Source organism: Dermacentor albipictus, chromosome 7, assembly GCF_038994185.2.
Source record: "Dermacentor albipictus isolate Rhodes 1998 colony chromosome 7, USDA_Dalb.pri_finalv2, whole genome shotgun sequence".
NCBI classification, from domain to species: Eukaryota; Metazoa; Arthropoda; class Arachnida; order Ixodida; family Ixodidae; genus Dermacentor; species Dermacentor albipictus.
Genome location: NC_091827.1, coordinates 26,454,096 through 26,470,045, shown reverse-complemented (window position 1 = coordinate 26,470,045; position 15,950 = coordinate 26,454,096). Strand labels below are relative to the sequence as shown.

General features: G+C 42.9%; 1 long non-coding RNA gene across 1 annotated transcript; it reads left to right on the top strand.

Annotated features, from left to right (window-relative positions):
- Positions 1–386: 386 nt before the first annotated feature.
- On the top strand, positions 387–15,594 carry LOC139047360 (uncharacterized). Its single transcript, XR_011507119.1, has 4 exons — positions 387–478; positions 1,869–1,977; positions 10,160–10,219; positions 14,720–15,594. It is a non-coding gene; the product is annotated as an uncharacterized lncRNA (long non-coding RNA).
- Positions 15,595–15,950: the final 356 nt, after the last annotated feature.

The window sequence follows — 15,950 nt, the reverse complement described above, 5'->3', positions numbered from 1 at the left end:
CCGTAATTTTACGGTCAAACCTGCCGTAAAAATTACGTAGACCGTTCAGTTTCATGAAAAACGGCGGAATTCTACGTAAAAAAACGGACGTGAGCTCTGTTTTTTGAAATACGGAGAACCGTCCGTAATTTCGTGTGGAGGGCAACTGAGCATGTTAAGAGCGAAAAATCAACACGCAACGAATATAAAGAAAAGACACCACCCACGTTTACCAGCAGTTACATAATATCACCATAGGTAACGCTGCTTGAACATTATTCATAGGCAAATCGTAGTACGCACGCACAAACGGAAGAGGTTTCAGCGGTGGCGCTGCTTACCACCCTTCATCGCTTCTACACGACGGGTTGCATTTCTCCGCCTCAACAGTATAGAGTGGACAGCGGCTGGAAATGGCGGTGTGCGGTGGTGGTATACCTGTTGCATTTGGGATTTCACTGAGAGAATAAGAAGGAATCGACGATGGACTGCTACGCAAGTAAGTGATTTGAGTGTCCTTTTTTGTTGTTGGTGCACGTCGCGCGTGCGAAATGCACCGCGATGGCCGGTGACGGGCTCAACTGTGTTGTGTGAGCATGCCCTGTCAATGCCCTGTAACGACATTCCCGCCATGAGGATTGATAAAGCCGCGGCATTGCGAGACTGTGATAAATGGTGTAGCGTTTGTTGTGCTGATTGCATATAGAGTACATTGAGGTGCGTAGGCAACATCAGCGACGATGTCTGTAGCAGTTCGTTATCGGCTGTATGTGCCAGCTGGTTTACTGACGTTGGCATTCCAATTTTGCAATGCGTTGTGATGTGTTCTTGGCATTCCAAAATAAAGTGCAGTTACTGTTCCCCTTAGCAATCTCTCACGGCGCGGTGTAACACTATGTTAGCCGTATTCGGCGACGCATTGCATCACAGCGGAATTCTGTTTTTCCTTAAGCTTAGGACGCAGTGTGCTTGGCGTGCATAATCGCTGTGTTCATATGCGTGATTGAAAGACTGCTTCTGGAATCGAAAGTCTGCTTGTGTATGAAGACCTCATAGAGCATGTTGCATGCGATGCTTCTACATCACAATGAATGGACGGTGTAGCGTGCTTGCTGCCGTAACCTCGTGCGATCTGCAGTGTTACGTAACACTGGTGTAACACGGTGCCTTGGAACTTTGGGATCGAGCCCGAGCAATCGTGCGCGATCGCACTTGAAAGTGTCCGCGTGGATACCCGTTAAGGGTCGCTGGAGAAGAAATTGATTATTTTGCTAGCTGGTAATCGGCATCAGATGTCTCGCGAATTTTTGTTTTGTTTTTACTTCAGACAGCTACCAGGCTGACTATCAACGTTCTGACGCAATACGTCAGCATTTAACGTAATCTGGGAGTGGATTGCCACGTAAATTTTGCCCATCTGCGGCCATAATTGTAAAGCAAGTGCATGTGATAAGTAATTTTTAACGTAACCTTGACACAGAATAGCGGTGCCCAAAAGTGTGTAATGGACATCCAAAATTACAAATGTTCCAAACTGGTATAAGAAAATCAAAAGATGTGTCAACACTGATGTTAAAGGCTGGTTCTAATACTGACTGTCTCTAGTTGCGTAGACTAATTTTCAGCATATAGGCATCAATACAATAATTATTCTAAAATACATGTGAGTTATGTAGAGCAAAATGTCTGCTGTTTTGCCGAATAGAAGGTGCTTCATGAAGTCTTTTTTTAAATGAGTTGAACGATACAATTGAAGACACCAAACAATACCACAGCAATCGGTAATTCGGTGACAAGCTTATGTGCAAGAGTATTTGTATATGAAAATGTTTTTGCTTTACTGTGGATGACCGTCTGAAACTACCTGATAATATTTGCTTCCATTGCAGCTATTGCACCACTGAAGGATGTCTGTGTGCCGGTTTGTGCTCAGTTTCTCAGCCAGTAGGCCTGAGAAAGTGTGCCACAGCAGTCTGTCTAGTGGTGCTCTTTGTTCTGGTAAGCTGTGCCATTCTATTGTATATCTGTCTTGCATATGCAGTCTTAATAGACAGTGACTGCAAATGTTGGTGGAATGACGAGGTCTATGCAAGTAGAGTAATTTTTGCAGATGCATTCAAAGGATAATTGATGATTTGTTTTCCTGTGGCAACAAATTGGTTCAGTATGAGCACGTCGACTTGAAAGGGATATTGTTTCGTACCTGACTTGGTTGCACATATGAGTGGTGTTTAAAAAACACTTATAGTGCCAGAGTTCAAGATTTGAGGCAACAGATAAAACATGCACCAATAAAATAACTGTTTGTCTAGTGTTGGCTTAATGAGTATGCAACAACACTGCACACTGATTGTTAGCACTGTCATGCATGGGCCCCATGGTAACTAAGATTAGCCACGAATAAGCTCACTGTGAGCTAGTGTTGAGCTAACTATAACAGGTGAGTATGCGATGATGTAATTAAGTGCAACATTAGAAGGCAATGTAACAATGTAAAATTATAGCCTGAGCTCACAGCTGCGTTGCGTGGTCAGGCGACCAAAAGATATGAATATTTAAAAGGGAACGAACAGTGCTACTGCCAGTATGAAGTGACAGCGTTGTACACAGCAACATATTCCCTTTGTCCTGTCTGTAGCCCTGTTCGGTTCCCTTCTAAACATGCACCAAGCAGCCCAATTCAGAACGTTCGGCAGGTTGATCTGAATACTTCAATTTGCCAAGCAGGTTAAGTGATGGCACGCTAGCATAGTGGGAGCTATTCTGAAAGTTATGTCTGCTATGAAAATGTGTCATGAAGATACTTCACTGCTGAAAATTTGGTGTACAACTGCACAAAGCAGCATCAATAGCTATGTTGCTCCCCCATGTTGTGTCAAGGGTCTGTGCATGTTTTGTAAGATAATCCTTGAGTCGTCGGCCGGTTTGTCCTACATAATTGCGGCTGCAGGACAGTGGGATATTGTAAACAGCACCCACCGTAGTACCTATGAACTCCAGCACATACTTTTTGATGTAAACTTCACGTGTTGCCCTGGTCCGGTTAACATTTTGTACATGCCCAGATTGCTTGGCCCTGAAAATAAAAAGGTAGTTTCAACTCTCTGAGCAATTTGCTTGAATTGATGGTTGCCTTTGTGTACAGATTGCATAACAGTCATAGGCCTTGGCTTTCTCGAAGTTGTCTGACCTGAGACGTCAACTACTTTCAACTCCATTAAATGCTTCTTGGCAATGCATGCTAAAAGGCAGTGCGAACACACTGTTAAAAGCAAACATTGTACTTGGTTATGGAAGCTCCCCTCCACGTCGGGGTGGTACCAAAGGTTAAATGTGCTCTCTGGTGTTCCTGTAGCAACAACATGCTTCAGTGTTCAGGTGCACCAATAGAAAAGTTAAAAACACCTTTGAGTGCAAGGAATAGCTCCAGCTCGATGCTCACCACAGAAAATCTTCAGGTCCAGATAGTGGAGCTTGCCTTTCAGTAGTAGTTTTGCTTACTTGAACATGCGTGGCACTTTGTAGGAGACATTAAAATGTTGCTCAACCACTTTAATTGCGACTTTTCACTGCCGAGAACACTGTCAGCTAGTCGTAAAACACTAGCTGCTGTAAGAACCAGCGTAGTAAAGGTATTCTGCTTCATTGGAAACATTTTACCCTATATGACGTGAAGTAAGGCTACTAAATGGGTTGAGTGATTTGTTTTCTGTCTTCTCTACAGTGCTAGATGAGCTCATGGAAGGGGGAAAACTACATTTCAATAGATGAAGTGCCAACAGAGAAAGCACAGTCAGAAAAAATAAAGACAGGACAAGGTGCTACTTGCAACTGTTTATTGAGGTCAAAAGCACTGAATATATAGCCATGAAGAGAGGGGGAAGAGAAAAAAAATACGCACTGATTATGTGAATGCGCATGTGCAAAAATATGTAAGATGTATATGAAGGGAATCATAAGATTAACCAAATCAAAAATTTATCTAAAAACATGCGTTCATTTCTGTGAATAGTCGGAGACGGAGTGTCGACACAGGCGTCCCCTCTTTTCTTAGTCTGGTTGGCCTCCAAAAGTTCACGTGCCACAGTGTCATTGCTTTTAAACATGATTGTTGTATCAGGAAGCCTTGCTTCACGTACTTGCTTATTCTCATTCTCACATGCCTTGCAATGAAGCAGCAAGATTGAGCCATAACCATTTTTGAGTGAAAGCTTGTGCTCCTGCAGGCGTTCATTAATACATTGGCCAGTTTGTCCGGTTTACTCCTTCCCACACTTCAGCGGTATGCCGTATACGACCCCTTCTCCGTACTTCACAAAAGGGTTTGTGTGTTTACTAGAACACTCTACTTTCTTAGTCATCATATCCAATCAGACGGCACAAAGTAGCAAGTTTTTGGGGCTCGGAAAAAACCACAGGAATTTTGTATTTCACGATGACATGTTTAAGATTATGCGCTGCTTTGTGAGAATACAGTATCACCACTGGTTTAGCTTTCTTTTCCAATGTTTGACCTTCTTCACTGCTTCAGTTTCTTTCTTTTTGCACCTTTTTCAACAATGCCTCTGAAACTTTGCTCAAAACCAAACAAGGAAAGGCAGCTTTCTTCAACTTCAAAATCTGTTCGTCAAAGGTTTTGTGTGCCTTATGACAGCACAATTTTTTAAGGGTAAATTCAAGGCACATAGTGGCAATCGCACATTTAACAGTCTTGGAGTGCATAGACTTATACTGCAACAATTAATTGCAGGGTCGGTATACCGACCTCATGCCCGCAAGGAATTTCTGCCTTATCCAGTGGCGATACCGTATTCTCACGAAGTGGCGCGTAATTTTAAACACGTCGCCGCTAAATATAAAATTCCTGTAGTTTTTGCTGCACCCCGAAAGCTTGCTACTTCGTGCCGCCTGATTGGATCTCATGACTCTAAAAGTAGAGTGTTCTATTAAACATACAAATCCTTTTGTGAAGTGTGAAGAAGCGGTCGTATACCGTGGAAGTGTGGGAAAGAGTATATCGGACAAACTGGCTCATGTATCAGCGAACACCTGTGGGAGCACAAGCTTTCGCTGAAAAATAGTTATGGCTTTAACTTGCCACTTCATTGCAAGGCCTGCAGGAATGAGAATAAGCAAGTATGTGAAACAAGGCTTCAGGATACAACGATAGTGCTTAACAGCAAATACACTGTGGCACGTGAACTGTTCGAGGCCAACCAGATTAAGAATAGAGGGGATGCCTGTGTCAGCATGCCTGTCTGAATATTTGCACAAATGAATGCATGTTTTTAGATAAGTTTTAGATTTTGGCTAATCTTATGATTCCCTTCATCTTCTGTGTTCTCGCGCGTGCACCTTCACACAAGCAATGCTTCTGTTTTTTTCTTCCCCTTCTCCCCATGGCTATATATTCAGCTGCTTTTGACCTCAATAAACAGTTGCAAGTAGCACCTTGTCCTGTCTTTGTTCTTTCTTACTGTGTTGTCTCTGTTGGCGCTTCATCTTCTGAAACCCTTCACCAAGTAGCCCCACATCGTGTTCTACTGGAAAACTACCACTAGACAGTGATCTTCCATTTCTTGACCTCATTGTTTTCTTTGGTGAGTGTCATGTGCACTGCATCTATGCCCCGTCTTTAAAGGAGGGAATTCTGCCTTTTACATCGGCGCACCGTTCGACTGTGAAGCTCTGTCACAGAAGCACGAAATAGCATCCTCAACAAGTTGAGAACTTCTATACCTAGGTCTAACATTGGCCTACAGTGGTGTGACCACTGTTAGATCACATTCAGAAGGTCAGCCATAGTCTCAAAATCTGTGTTCAAAAAGGTGAATCAGACCAGGCCTTGACGCAAAGTAGCAAGAGGCACATGCAGCAGTTTAACTGCGTAGTTGTTTACAACATCCCGCTGTCCTGCTGCTGCAACTAGGCAGGACAAATAAGCCTAATATTTGTTTGTGTGTGTGTGTGCGCGCGTGCGTGCGCAATTAACCAAAAGTCTTAGCCTGCGCTCGTGTTGTTTGGCCTTCTGTCTTTTCATGTTGTCCCCAAGTAATCAGTCGGTGTCACATTCTTATAGAATTTGCAGTTATGAGATTCATGCTTTGGAACATGATCAGAAGCTACCAAATGGATGACATAATCCATCTACATGTGTTGGTGTAGATAAATGTGTCTGTGCAGTAGGGGTAGGGGTAGGGCATCATGTGTGCTTGTTTAGCACTTATGTATGCACTTTTGTTTCCAGAGCTTGTGACACAGTGATTCAAACTATGTCTGTGAAAACAGTGCTGCACGTTGCAAGGAAATGTTACAACACTTGTAGGTGAAGCTCGGTGTTGTGAGAGGGTATAGAAACTTGCTTTTAGCAAGTTTCTAGAGCATTTTTTAAAGATGCTTAACTCCCGCGTGCATCGTGTTCATGACTCGCATGAAACTGTCAACAAGTATGTCCTTTATGCCATCCGTTTCTAAAGATTACATGAATATAATTAACCCTTTGAGGGTCGATCTTTTTCGCCATATTCGACCGCCCAGGGTCGATTTTTTTTATTGCAGATTCCAATTCTTAGGGATTTATTTCGAAAAAAAAATTACCGTAATTTTTCTAGGGTGTCCGTAAAGCCAGATAAAAATTATTTTGCGTGGTATACTATATGTACTCTTTATTCATGAATAACAATTATAAAAAAGGAAATAAACCTATAAGAGTAAAAAATTTGTTACATTGTTATAGTTCAGGGCTTTGAAAATGTGCACACGAGAATACTTTGCAAGACTCAAATGTTCCTGCTCTTACACTAATACGTACTATTATGAGCAATATCTAAGGGAACACAGGAACGCGTAGAAAACACCCTCAGATCCAGCTATATGGGTGATACGCAGCGGCCACCATCAGAAACAAAGTGGAAAGGGGGACGCTGTTGTAACAATTGTTCGCACTCCCGCCATGCATCTGCAAAGTGCGGAATTTCACATAGCCAGCAGACAGTGATAACACTGTTCGATATTGCGTCACTGGTAATCTTTTGCGTCGAATCATTACAAAAGATAGCACTGTTTCGGACTTCGATATTGATTTGTGGTAAATCTTCTAAACTGGGAAAAAATTGTCTTTAAGGGTGAGTTCAAAATAAATTTATTGGCACTTGCCGAATATTAAAAAGATATTGAAGCAAATGAAATAAGGCAGTAGCGTTATCGCAGCTTATCCTCGTCCTTTGCTTTGTTCGTTGGTGGCCTAATAACGCGTGATGCCGCCGTCGACTTAACGACGGCCTCCATTCTTTGAGGCAAAGATGCGTAGACAGCCTCGATGAATGCGGTATCACGCTGAAGGCGGGCTTCCACTCATGTTCTATTGCTTCCCATAGTTGGTCGGAGTTCGCCAGTTCTAGTGAGCTCTTCGAAAGGTTCACTTTCATATGGCCCCAAATGTGCTCTATAACGTTCATGTCGGCACCCTTCTCACACCACTGAAGTTGCATTACCCCTCGCTCTTCCAAAAGGCGCGCCACGTCCTTCGATGTGTGAACGCGAGACAAGTCCTGCTGGTAAAAATAACACCCATCCGGGTGCGGCCTGTTCAACACATAGGGGATCATCTGGTGCTCGAGCAGAGTGCAATACGCAGCACTGGTGAACCTCCCATCAATTCTCACCAGTGGGCCTAGGCCTGCGTGGGAAATCGCCCCCCAGACATTCACAGACACGTGTCCACTGGCGGCCACCTCCTGGATATTCTGCGGACTAAAGCGTGTGTTAGCGGTCCACCACACTCTCTTTCGTTGGTCCCAGCGGCTCGAGAACGTGAACTCATCAGAGAAAACTACATACTTCTACTTACTCTCACTCCAGCTGCGGTGTTCATAGCGAACCTCAGGCGAGCCGCTTTGTTGGCTGCGGTGAGCAGAGGTTTCTGTGCGGCGATGTGACTTTGCAGTCCTGCTTCTCTAAGCCTTTGTCGTACCGTGCTGTCGCTCAAGTTGTTCAAGCCAAGAGCACCTCGAACGTCTTTTGCACTTTGAAATGGCTTGTCGCTGATGGCAGCCACGATGCAAAGGTCTTGGTCGTTCGTTGTTGATCGAGGTCGTGTGCGGTGCGGTGCATCGTTTATGCGTCCTTCGTCTCGGTAAGCCTGGATAATCCGGTTGACCGTTTTCAATGGGCGGCTTGTCACGAGAGCAACATTGCGCTGCGTATAACCTCTTTTAGACATTTCTATTGTATCTTCCCGCTCTTTAAGAGGCACTCGAGGCATCTTGAGGCTACAAATTCAGAGTTGACTGCTCTGCGTGGGCCACTGCAGTGTGCGACGTGAATTTTTTCTGAACGAACTTTGTGCAACAGTCGCATGAGAGACAGTTTGTCAATGTTCTTCTTTTTAAAATTTTTCTTTATTCTATTCCTCTGTCGTCATTGGTTCGAGCGTCGCCGCTGTTCGAGGTGCCACTGACAACTGAGTGCATCTATTCAAATAAAGAATCGGTTTGAAATACAGGGCAAACTTTTTCTCAGAGTACTATCAAGCGGTTGCACGAAGAAAAAAAGAGAATGAAAGAAAAGAAAGTGAATAGGTGTAAGTCACTGGCGATGATCTCACCGTCTTATCGGCTGTTGGACGATCCATGACGTAAGCTGCTCCTTTGTAGAAATACCAGCGTGGTGGGAGTGCCAACAGTTAGTGGAAGAGCGCTCTCCTTTCCCCCTTCGTTTTTCACAGCGCCATCCGCGTATCGCTCCGAGTCTGTTTGCCACACGTTCCTGTGTTCCCTTTCATATTGCTTATGATAGTACATCCATAGCATAATCGAACTGTGTAGGTGCACGCACTCAAGAAAACTGTGCGGTTGTGTGCCCATCAAAAAAGCAAAACGTGTACAAACTTCCGCTAATCTTCATCTTATTGCCAGCCAGATGCAATTAGTTTTCGCGAATCTCAAAAAAAAAGAAAAGGAGCAACAGAAGCTCATGCACAGCAGCATCCTTCCTATGCGCACCCCTGCGAGCACTAAATGAGCGAGAAACAAGCAGTAGCCTTTTGAGCGATTAGTAACAAGATAGCCATCAGTTTTGCAAGCGCAAGAAGCCAAAACCGCCTGCGAAAACAAAACCCAAACCGCCACCTGCCCGCACGCACGCCAATGCGCAAGCGGTAGTACATAGACGCGCAGGAGCAAACTAGCGCTAAAACAAACCATGCAACGAAAACTGAGAGAGTGAGGCGTGCAAGAGAAATTCCCTGTATTTCCACATAGTGGCAGCACATGACAGAAAAGAAAAGGTTAGGAAATTGTCGTGCTTTTTAAACCTACAGACAGCGCCGTAAATATACGGCATCGACCATTTTTGTACTTCGCGGTGCGGTATATTTACGTCATTGACCCTAGAACGGTTAAGGAGTCATGCTCCTTGAAACAATTTCCCGTAACAACATTGCAAAATACTAGCTGAGGGTCTCGCATCTCTTACATATGCTGTTTTGCACATCATACTTTAATAAAACTGCATTTAGTAGCTGCACAGCACAGGCCCCATTTTGTTTTATCACACTTCTTTGTCTTTTCTCCTCCTGCCCCAGGTCTTATTTGAACAACTGCTATCTGCAGGCCGTCATAAAATTGCTTCAACATTGTTGACAGATTCCAATATTTTTTTCGAACCATTCTCTCATGTGAACCAAAGAAAATTAACTTGATTAGCCTGACATGAAGATGAATTCGAAATAATTTATTTATTGTACTTGCTTGGTAGCACTGAACTATTTCTTTAATCAATATAATGCTAACAATTCACCTTTGTATTGCTGGGTGCCGGTAGAGATATGGTTAGTTATTCACCAGAAAGGATCCCGAATTTTCCACCTTCTTAGTGTAGGTTAGACACTCACTTGTTGCACTTCACAAAGAGCAACTTGTGGTTGCTAGGAAATAAAAGTCTACTGAGAATTTTCATGCATCCAATTTGATTCTGTGTACTAGCATGTTTGTATTAGCATGTATTTCATAGAGTTGAGGCTCTATAAATGTACATTCTGTCATTCAATGTCTGTGACATGGTTAAGCAGGTTGACCATATCTAATTAGAACTTCCTATGTTCTGGGGCACTTGTTTGCAACTTAAATTATGTGGTTTGGTGCTGCCAGTGTAAGCCTAATGTCGTCTTTTGTTCTCCCAGGAAGGACGCAAGCATTGCTGAGGAGCCATTTGACCTGCCGCCACACTAATATTGTATTTGGTAAGGTCTATTACAGATCTTATTTTGTGTAGTACGTGCTATAATTGTGTACAATGTGTTCAAAACTTCAGTAAGTGGGCTGTTCGACAACAGGTGTTTACAAATTAATAATTATAAAAGATGTTCAAGGTCATTAGTGATACAATTGCTGCTCACTGCTGAATTTTTTTCCAAATTAGATGATGAGCCATACAGCAAGTGCGGCTCTCCTGGCTAATTATACAAACTTTCAAATACGGTTAATTTTTTTCACAAGTGTACAGCAGTCGGGGACAACTGTTCACAGCGACAATTTCATAATATTTACTTACATGCAAAAGTGAGTCAAAGGTCAGCTGTACTTATGAAGTTTTATGAAACAAGTTCATCATCATATTGCTTACTTCATTGGAAAGTTTGTCGCGGAATTCTCACTTCTATGAACAGATCAACAGTTGCCGAACGATGGTTGTCTCTATAGCCAATGTTTGGGCAAGAGGCTTGTCTTCAGAGCACTAACTAGGGGCTTCTTTGCCATGCAGCTTGAGCTGACCAGTATGAAGAGATTACATAGGATAGGAACACAAAGCATTAGTGGGCCTCTTCGATTATCAGTCCTTGACAGTCCTGGACTGCTTAGCACTGCTGTCCCGCATTCGATTTTCTCAATCAGCTTCGGACGCCCCATCCACCAGTCCGAGAGCACCCAGTATCGCATTCGTTTTACCAGAAGTCACAGACTCTGCGGACTCTCAGAGCTGTCAGCAGATATTTGTTCTGACATATGCAAGTAGCTAGCAGACGGCGGCTGTCTTTAAAAGATGCACGCGGGCTTGACGCCATGTTTTAAAAGAGGCTGTGTGTTTATGTGTACTTTGCGCATTCCAGACAGCAAATATCATGCACTCAGCTATCGCTTCCGTTAAATCGATGCTTCGTGTGCCATAATGCGAGGTTTTCATGAGTGGTCTAATTGCTGCAACCTTAGTCCTTGTGTTTTTTAAGACAAAGCACAGTGATCAGGCGCAAATGCTTGCTTTTCTTGATGTGTTTCGTGAAATCTGTCATGCTCATTGCTATATGCATAGTAAACAGGTAGATTTCGCTTTTCAGATGAGTGAAACTGGTGGACGAGGAAACGTATCATATTGCATGTAGATATTTAATGCTGGTAGCTGGCATGGCATACAGGGTGTTTCACGTAACTTGAGCCAAACATTAAAAATATGCAAATGCCACATAACTGGACAGAACCAAGGTAATGTTGTTTGCCCTCGCTTCGAAATACTCATTTTTTTTTCATTTTGCCAGATTAAATAATTAGTATTCGGTAATTAATGAAATTCTCAAATATTATGAATAATACATGCTACATAAAAGTGTTTTTCCTAGCGTGAAAGAAGCCTGCAAATACACACTAAATTGTTGCGTGACTGTACATTCGCAGCACTTTGCGTGTATTCGCGAGCTTCTTTCTCGAAAAAAACACTTCTACGCAGCATGTCTCGAACAACACAAAGCTGTATGGGGAGCTTTTCATGTTGCTCTACAATTTTCTCATGGACGCTTCTAATCTATTATAATATTTGAAAAGTTGATTAATTAACGAAGTTGAAATATGTATTTTGGTGGAATGAAAAAATATCCGAGTATCTCCAAGCGACGGCAAACAACATTACCTTGGTTCTGTCGAGCTACGTCACACTTGCATATTTTTATCGTTTGGCTCAAGTTATGTGGGACAACCTGTATAATCAGAGCTTCACCGATTGCTGTTGTCATGTGTGCTGATCCCTTCTGTTACCCAAATTCGAAATTTTGCTTTTGGATGTGCAGGATTAGTAGACAGTGTAGACGCGCTTTGTCCTAGACACACGTCAGGCCTTTAGTAGACGGTTTCACAAGCTTTGAGGATATCGGCCTGTGCTTTGTGGGTGAACAGTGATCTGGCACAACCGTGCTTTTGCTTATTTTTGTGTGGCAATGACGCTTAAATTTTACAGGAAATGAATGAGCTGGCTTAAATACAGCGGTTAAGGGGCCCGAAGAGCGAGAGCACGATGTAAACTGAGCTTTGTTAACATGTTCAATGTGCTCAGGCTGCGATTCCATTATGCAAGCTTTATGGTTGTGCCGGCGACATGGCCTCTGAGACTGCATTATTTTGATGACCACGCTACTGAATTTGCTGGGTAGAGTCAATCTACAAGTAGCTAAAAGCATGAGGTCACGGGATTGAATCCCGTCCACGGTGGCCGCATATCAATGGGGGCAAAATATGAAAACACCCATGTACTTAGATCTAGGTGCACGCTAACGAACCCCAGGTGGTCGAAATTTCCAGAGTCCTCCACTACGGCTTGCCTCGTAATCAGAAAGTGGATTTGGCGCGTAAAACCCCATAATTTAAGTAGCTAATAGCGGACAACAGCAGCCAGGAGAGCGACCTCCAATCGCGGTGCTTTCAAACAAAACCTCGGACAGTCCCAGGCAGCGGGATCACATGACTGTGATGCGCCCTTCTGTCAATGCTAGCGAGATCAGAAGCCGCAGGTGGTTTGTGGACAGTCTGGGACTGCATAATCGAAGGGGCGCAGACATACATACGCTCTCACATACATTATGTCCACTGCGGGATGAAGGCCTTTCCTAGTAATCTGTAAATATATATGGCTTGCGCCAACTGACTCCATCCTATGCTTGCATATTTACAAATATCTTCATGGTGCCTAGTTCTCTACCGTGCTCAACAGCGGCTTTTTTAAATTTATCATGCATATCATTTTTTGTCGTTCAGTTGCTTGTTGAGCAAACCTTCATTCTCAAGCTCCATTTTTATCATGCCAGGTTTCAGTCTCTTAGGTTAGTTTTATCACAATGCAATGATGGTACTTTTAAGACTAATGGTAAGCTATAGACGGTGACTCAGTAATGTGTGACTTAAGTCTTCTAAACAATTTATAGTCTTTAAATTTTCTCCTACTGATCCAGGACTCCTGTGACTGCCTTAAGTAACATACTTCATTGCCTTCTTGCCCTAGAAAATATAACTGGTGCCTTCTTGCAGGCCTTTAAAGTGGCAACATGTGTACTGCAGACAGTAGGGCATGTTCAGATAAGTTCAACTGGACATGCCTGGCGATCACTTTTAATTTTGATTTAAAAGTTTATTTTGCTGCCCGAGCCTGGCGACAATGAAATTAACCTTAGTTTTCCAAGAAAAAAAACAGGTGTCTCTGCAAAAAACAATATAGAATGAACTGTTTAGTTAGAAGCATTTTTCCTGGATTTTACCGAATCTGCATTTTGGATAGATCCGAAGGAAATAGTGTTGTCGCTGCGGGTTTAAAAATATTTTGTACCAGACTGCAGGCCAATAGCAATAATTTCAACTAATTACCACAGAGTATCCCCTCTACGGTATAAAGAAGAAAAATTTTGGAACGAAACATTGCACAAATTGACCAAAGTTTTTTTTCTTTGCATTTACTAACAGCACGGAATTTGGCCATCCTGTTCCCATGAGTCGCAGAAATTTGAGCAAATAGCTCTGTCCTCATTGGCTCTCAAAATCTATGGGAAGTGCTCATGTTTAGGCATGTTAATGAATTACTCTAAAATTTTTTAGGAGAGGCTTGATTCATTTCAGAAATTTCCCGAATTAAGCGCATTTGCATGAAGCAATGCAATCTAGAAAAATATGTTGCATTATTTGTTTCGTTATGGGATTGCAAGTCAAGAAACGGACAGAATAAACAGTACTGCCTGCCAGAGCCATGTATGGGGTGCAGGTATAATTGCAGGCTTCTTTACAAAAAGGGCAAATTTTTTGGTGAACACAGTGCAATATTATAACTTTTTATGAAGATGGGAAGGGTATGTTGATACATTCACGACCGTAACTTTCAATTTTCACTGCTTGAGTAAAAAGAATATTACACATTGATACTTCTTCCGTGACACAACAAACCATATCCGAAAGGGGCTGACAGCTGTTGTGACACAGTTGTGGTGCAAGCATGGTTTTTTTGTATTGTCGCTATTCTACCAGCCTGTCAGCTGGACAATATCTTTGGCTTGCTTGTTCTGCGTCGGAAGTAAACAACATGCATGGTTTGCGCTTGTTTCAAGAGTGCTTAATTGTTTTGGGAAACAGTAAAATCTGCAAGGTTGTTTAATGGAGCAGTGAAAGTTGAAAACTATGGTCTGCAGTATGTGGCCATGGCAGCTCTACCTAAATATGGGAGATGTAATCTCCGAATGTCATAATGTGCACGTGACATCTTTGACTGTTCCAAGCAAACCATCAATTGACTTGGGTCCTTTCTATCTGAAGCTTTTTATGCTATAAGGCTACGAATGAATATATACCAACATGGCTGAGTCTGAACCATTTCTTTTGACAAGAGCACTTGTAGTGACAGTTGTGAATACGAAATCATTGTTTATCTGAGTAACAGTAGTGATGATGATGGTAAATAATTGAACAGCCTTAATTGATTGGTGTTTCTTACTTTTCAGGCAAAGCCGAAGGCCTCTGCAAGCAGCCAGTCATTCCAAGTCTCAACCAATCCTTCCTCTAGTCAGCCAATTTCTAGTGTCTATGCGGAAAGGACTTGCGCAAAACTGGACACGGGACACTAAAAAGGCGACAAGGACAGGCGTAAACTTCCAACCGGTGTTCATTACAAAAAGGTATGTATATGTACTCTTGCACACTTGATCATAATCTGTTACAATCGTGCAAGTCAACATGGTCATCACAAATAAACAAGCGCACCAAGGCCTAAGGCGGCTTCCTGCATACAGACCCCAGATATTCAGATTCTTTAACAGTCAGTGCTATAGGGATGGCTTGTTAACGCTGTTGCATTCTGCAATAGCCGCTGCCTCAATGATGAGTCTAGTGTTTTCTTTCACACTGCTTGCTATTATTTCTGTTTTTTCAAACAGTCGATGACATTTGCATTGGCAGCAATGGACTCCAAGGAAACCTCCTTTCCCGTTTTGTACTTTCCGATTATGTTCCTGTAGTCTCAAGTTTAGGGAACTTCCCATTTGTCCCACGTAACGCTGCCTGCAGGAAGGAGGTATGCTATACACTATTCCTCTTGAGCATTTGATGAAACCCTTTCTGTGCACAATGTTGCATGATTTTGATTGTCTGCTGACAGGGCTGGTTTTGGCGCATAACTTGGATAGCTTGCGGGGCGCGGAAGAAATGACCAAGACTGCAGTCCTTTGGCCTATTTTCTTTAGTTACACCTATGTGATACTGTTCACAGGAATCTAGCAGTCATCCCATACATTACGCTATCTTGCATAAACTAAAGAAAATAGGCCAAAGGGCGGGAGTTTCGGTCGTTTTTCCCGCACCCATCAAGTTATCTCAGTTATGTGCCAAAACCAGCCCTGTCAGCAGACAATCAATTTAATGCAACATTGCTCACAGAAAAGGTTTCGTCGAAATGCTCAGGGGGAGTAGTGAATAGCACACCTCTTTTCTGTGGGCAGCGTTACGTGGGACAAACGGGAAGGTGCCTAAATATGAGACTACAGGAACATAATACAGAAGTACAAAAGGGAGAGAGGGTTTCCTTGGAATCCACAACTCCCAATGCAAATGTCATGCACTCTGAAAAACCAAATAATAGCAAGCAACGCACAAGAAAGCACTAGGCCCATCATTGAGGGGGCAGATATCGCATAAGGCAACTGCGTTAGCAAACTATCCCTAGCGTTGACATTAAAG